The 6,000-nt window shown below is 52.0% G+C and overlaps 1 protein-coding gene across 1 annotated transcript in view; it reads right to left on the reverse strand.

Annotated features, from left to right (window-relative positions):
• The window catches only part of LOC107106051 (cadherin-4), a gene marked incomplete at its 5' end in the record, with an annotated part of 75,958 nt that overhangs the window by 46,471 nt on the left and 23,487 nt on the right, over window positions 1–6,000 (reverse strand). The gene's annotated exons all lie outside the window — the stretch shown is intronic.

Genomic DNA, 6,000 nt, shown 5'->3' on the forward strand with positions numbered 1-6,000 from the left:
AACATGGCTTGGAAATAACATTTGGGGAAATGTTTTTGGCACCTCCTCGGGTCCGCAGACTCCTAGCCCCCTTCTTTTTGAAAGAGCATCTGAATGTTTTGTTAGGACCGAGTGGCCTGTTATGAAACCCATCATTAGATCTCTTCATAGATTCAGGTGTGGTAGCTGTGTCGGTCTGAAGCAACAGAATGAAGTTTGAGTCCAGTGGCACCTTTAGGACCAACAAAGTTTTATTCAAGGTATGAAGAAGAAGAGGAGACTGGGTTTATACCCCACCCTTCACTACCTGAAGGAGTCTCAGAGTGACTTACAATCCCTTTTTCTCCCCCTCCCCACAAAAGACACCCTGTGAGGTAGGTGGGGCTGAGAGAGCTCTGAGAGAACTGTCCTTGACAGAACAGCTCTGAAAGAACGCATGACTGACCCAAGGTCACGCCAGCAGCTGCATGTGGAGGAGTGGGGAATCAAACCCAGTTCTCCCAGATTAGAGTCCGTGCTCTTAACCACTACACCAAACTGGCTCTTGGATGAGCTTTCGTGTATATGTATACAAGCACAAAAACTTATACCCAAAATTAAACTTTGTTGGTCTTAAAGGTGCCGCTGGACTCAAACTTTGTTAGATTTCTTGATATTTTCTCTTTTTAAAACAAATTGAAGCTCTGCAGGAGAATGGGGTGTATGTGTCAATTTGATTGTGATGGAGGGAGGGGAACAGTTAACCCTTTCCCCACCACATTTTTCCTGATCAAAACTGTCCCCGAGTTCCGATTTGCGTTTCAGAGGTAGGGAATATAGATAACTGCAGAGTAAACAGTATCCCTGTGAATGGGGTGATTTTACGTAGGGGGGGAAATAGCACAGGTGGAAGGACTAAGATCTTTTCTTGCTTCTGCTCCAATCAAATTGAATGCTACAAGGAGATCACATTAAAAAGAAAAGAATGGGAAATTAATACATGGATAATGTGTATTTCCGTATCTCTGAACACCAACTGCAGGGGGCCACAGCAAGAAAAGGCTTTGGCCTTCGGTCCCTGCTCATAGGTCGACCGGTGGCATTTGGTTGGCTGATGTGGTAAACAAGATGCCAAACTAGACAGACTGCTGGTTTGGCCCAGTATGCTGCTTTGGATGGTTTACGTGCAGTTATTGACCAATAAGGCCGCAACCGAGTGTCTGTTCCTGACGGTTCTGATTTTGACCACAGGAATGGCTCAGTATATTTTTCCAGTGGCAAAACGTCATGCCATTCATGAACACACACGGAGCTACCTTAGACTGAAATCAGACCATTGGTCCATCAAGGTCAGTATTGTCTACTCAGACTAGGGTTGCCAAGTCCTACCTTGGCTCGGAGCGGGGGACTCCTGGGTCAATCCCGGTGCGCGCGCGAGCCGCATCCACATCACCAGGAAGTGACACGACCACGCGGGGCACGCTGGGGGCGGGGCCATGACCATCCGAGGGAAAACCATAGAGTTTTCCCTCGGATGACTGTGGCTCCGCCCCCAGCGTGCCCTGCGTGGTCGCGTCACTTCCTGGTGATGTGCACATTGGGGTGGAGTTCCCCCTGGGGCCGGATCCGCTGGCGGCGGCAGGGAACAGGCCTCTGGGGTGGGGGTTTCCCCGCCCCCCGGGGGGACTTGGTAAGCCTAACTCAGACCAGCAGTGGCTCTCCAGGGTCTCAAGTGGAGGTCTTTCATGTCAGCTACCAGCTGATTCTTTTAGCAGGAGATGCCAGGGATTGAACCTGGGACCTTCTGCATGCCAAGCAGATGCTGTGCTGTTGAGCCACAGCCCCTCCCCTTTCCTCCCAGCGCTGCTTCTCCCTCAGTTTCCTCTTGTCTACTGGCAGCAAAAGCATTTCTTAGCAATCTGCGAATAACAGAAGAATGGGCTCCAGTGGACTGCCAAAGGGTCACGGTGTACATATTTTAATTCACAAAGACATTACTTCTTATTAATTCTATTAAAATATTAATATCCCCGCCTTTCCTCACAGCTCAAGCCAGATTCCGAACAATAATTAAAAGCACTGCTGTTTAAAAGCCACAAACAAAGACCCCCTCCCCATAACCCCCCCTTCCTCCCAAGGAGGGTGAAGGACCCCGGTCAAAGACCGTTCAAACTGGGGGCTAAGAAAAATATCCAAAATGTGCCTCCGGAAGCACCAAATTGCACAGTTAAAAATAAATGAGGCACATAAGGGTCATTTATTATTTATTTCGAAGATTTATAACCTGCCTTCCCGCCATTTCGGCCTTCCAGGCAGCTCATAAATAGGTCTCAGCAAAGTTGTTTCCAAGCCCGGCAGCGGAGGGCTCCTGTAGGTGGTCCCCCCCCCCCCGGGAGGCAGATTCCGTAGAGGACGGCACTGAGGCTTTGTCAAATCGCATGCTCAAAAAATATCATGGCCTTTCTGTGACAGCGACAGAGGGTACCCGGTTCAAGCCCCACTGCTGAAACGAGGGGGCAAAGGGTCCTGTCAGTTATAACTCTCACCCCGGACCTCGAATACTCCGTAACAGAGCACGGGAACAGACCTGCACAATTTCTGATCAGACCAGCAAGAATGCAGCCACAGAGTGATTGTGGAATTTGCTGCCAGAGGATGTAGCGATGGCCACAGAAATAAACAGCTTCAAAAGGGGATTAGATAGATTCATGGAGGACAAGTCTATCAAAGGCTACTAGCCATGGAGACTGAGGGGAACCTCCTCATTCAGAGGCACGAATCCTCTGAATCCCAGAGCCAGGAGGCAACATCAGGGGAAGGTCTCGGCCTCTGTGCCCTGTTGTTGGCCCTCCAGAGGAACTGTGGTTGGCCCCTGTGTGAGACAGGATGCTGGACTAGATGGACCACCGGTCTGATCCAGCAGGGCTCTTCTTACGTTCTCATGTTTATTAGTGACGCTGCTGACATTCCTTTCTTCCTGGTTTCAAACCAGGGCTGCCAACTCTTGTTAGGGAAACACCTGGATGCTTGGGGGGGTGGGGAGCCTAGGGAGGGTGGAGTTTGGGGAGGGGAGGGACCTCAGCAGGGTATAATGCCACAGAGTCCACCCTCCACAGCAGCCCTTTTCTCCAGGGGAAATGGAGCCCTGCTGGATCAGAGCCCTGCTGGATCAGACCGGTGGTCCATCTAGTCCAGCATCCTGTCTCACACAGTGGCCAACCACAGTTCCTCTGGAGGGCATGTGAGCCACCCCGAGCCTTTGGGAGGGCGGGATACAAATCAAATACATAAAAATAAATAAATAAATAAATGAATGAATGATCTTCATTATCCAGGGATCCGTTGTGAAAACAGATCTCCAGCCCCCACCTGGGAGTTGGCAACACATGTTTGCTGCGTATCTGCTGCTCTGCTTTGTTACGAATGGAGCTCCCCTATTAGTCTCCATATGAAGTGCAGGTTAGATGTTTTTACCGGTATACTTGTTTTGTACTTAAGAGTAGAATCTTTTAGAAAAAGAGGGTAGGGCTGCACTGTAAGGGGGGGGGGGAATCGAGACTACAGAAGGAACTACAGTTGCCAACTCCAGGTTGGGCAATTCCTGGAGATTGGGAGTGGAGCCAGGCAATGTTTCCTCTAAGCTGTGAAGTCTTGTGAGCAAAAATTCAACTTTGTGAGCTACTGGCATTAAAGTGGTGAGCGAGCGATTTGGTTACTGCATAAATCAGTTTGCTTTGGAGCCCTCCTTCCTGAGCTAAGACAAACATGTGTGAGCCGGAGGCTAAAAAACTGTGAGCTAGCTCACACTAACTCAGCTTAGAGGGAACATTGGAGCCAGGGGAGGGCGGGGTTTGGGGGAGGGGAGGGGTTACATCAGGGATGCGATGCCATAGATAGAGTCCGTCCTCCGTAGCGGCCCTTTTCTCCAGGGGAACTGATCGCTGTTGTCCAGAGACGAGTTGTAAAAGTGGCAGATCTCCAGGCCCTACCTGGAGGTTGGCAGCCCTAGATGGAACACAGAGAGCACAGAAGAGGCATACTGGCTAGGAGACTCACCTGAGTGGTCGCTGGTTTGATTCACATTTTGACTCATGTCAGGAGAGCCAGTTTGGTGTCGTGGTTAAGTGCGCGGACTCTAATCTGGGAGAGCCGGGTTTGATTCCCCACTCCTCTGCGAGAACAGCTCTGAAAGAGAACTTGTGACTGACCCAAGGTCACACCAGCAGCTACGTGTGGAAGAGTGGGGAATCAGGCCCGGTTCTCCCAGATTAGAGTCCGTGCTCCTAACCACTACACCAAACTGGCTCTCAGCATAAGGCAGCTTCATGTGCTCAGCCCCGTTGCTTGGAGGGCACGAAGTGTGACGGGCAGGCTACCTTTACGTCCTCAGCTGTGTAGGCTGGACGTGGGACTTGGGAGCAGGCAGAAATTAGCAGAGTCACGAAGCTAAAGAGCAAGTGTAGTTTGCCGGCGTTTGGCTGCGCTGCCCCCCCATTCCGACCTGTGCATGGTCACAGCTTGGACAATCAGCAGCGCACAGCCCCATGTTGACATTTTGGAGACATTTCAAGCCGCAGAGCTCTGCGAACAAAGCAGGTCTGCAAAGAACCTCCCCCTCCCCCTTCTCTTCATTCTTCTTTCAGACCAGAGAGCATCCGTCCTGGTCGTCTTCATTCTTTGCCACACTCCGCACAGCTGGAACCAACAGAAGGAAAACTGTTTCCCTTCTGCATACCTTGACGCTGTGCGAGAGGCAGGAGAAGAAGGCCCCCTCTTCAAAGGCCCCGGCATTTCGGAAGGAAACAACGAAGAAAAATGGCCTTGTTAGCCGAGACGTTCCCTCTGTCCTTAAAGGTTTCGCTGCCTGTCCAAAGCCAACAGACAGAGGCAGTGAGTAACCACCGTCATTTTCTGTTCCAGACAGCTCCATCCCAGGTGAAATATCTCAACCCTCTAATGATTATAAAATGTCACAAGTGATGTAAGTTTAATTGGCCCCGGCTCTCGTTCCGGAGCGTGCCCTCCTGCTATGCCAAATATATCTGGCGCCGGCAATAAAGGGGGTGACAGATAGCCGGCCAAACGGGAGGGGTGGTGGTGGGGGGAAAGGCAGAGTTACAAATCCCTCTTTTCTTAGGCCTCAAGCAAGCAAACGGTGAACGATGGGCGAGTCCCGCCGAACCCGATGAGATTTAAGCACACTAGGCTACAGGTTGGGTGGCCACTTGACAGTGCAGACAGTGATCCGTCTTGGGAGCCCCGCACTGTGCCAGAACAAGTGTCTGCGAGCAGGAAGAATCAGGGGCACTTTGCTTGTTATATCGCTAAGCAAGGCTCCCTCTACGCTGCGGAGTCTTCGGAGCAAAAATTCTACTTTGTGAGCGACTGGCATTAAAGTTGTGAGCGAGCGATTTGGCTACTGCATCAATTAGTTTGCTCGGGAGCCCTCCTTCCTGAACTGAGACAAAAATGTGTGAGCCGGACAGAGGTCATTTCGGGGGGGAACGCGGGGGAACACAGTTCCCCCAGGCGAGGTATGGGGGGAGGGGCACATGACGACGCCCCGCCCCCCGCTTCCGGCCGCCCCGCTTCCGGCCCTCATTCTGCCAGGAGGAGGCAGGAGAAGAGGGAGGGTAAGTTGCTTCCTCCCTGCCTCTCCCCACCCCTGCCTGCCTGGGGCCAGGGAGGGCCTTTGCGGGGCTTCCTTGCACTCCCGCCGGCCTTGCAGGTCCACCGCCGGGCCCCTCATGGGGCTCGGCAGTGGAGCTCCAAGGCTGGTGGCGGCGGCCGGGACTGTTGGGGGCGGGGTGTGTGGCCTTATGACACACTTCCGGTGATGTCAGGGGGTGTGGCCTTATGACACACTTCTGGTGATGTCAGGGGGTGTGGCATATGCTAATGAGTTATGCTAATGAGTTCCCCTAGCTCTTTTTCTACGAAACGACCCCTGGAGCCGGAGGCTAAAAAACTGTGAGCTAGCTCACACTAACTCAGCTTAGAAGGAACACTGTTGCTAAGGCGTACATCTCTGGTTTTACATCT

The sequence above is a fragment of the Gekko japonicus genome, unplaced genomic scaffold (assembly GCF_001447785.1).
Source record: "Gekko japonicus isolate JY-2015 unplaced genomic scaffold, Gekko_japonicus_V1.1 scaffold946, whole genome shotgun sequence".
Classification (NCBI taxonomy): Eukaryota; Metazoa; Chordata; class Lepidosauria; order Squamata; family Gekkonidae; genus Gekko; species Gekko japonicus.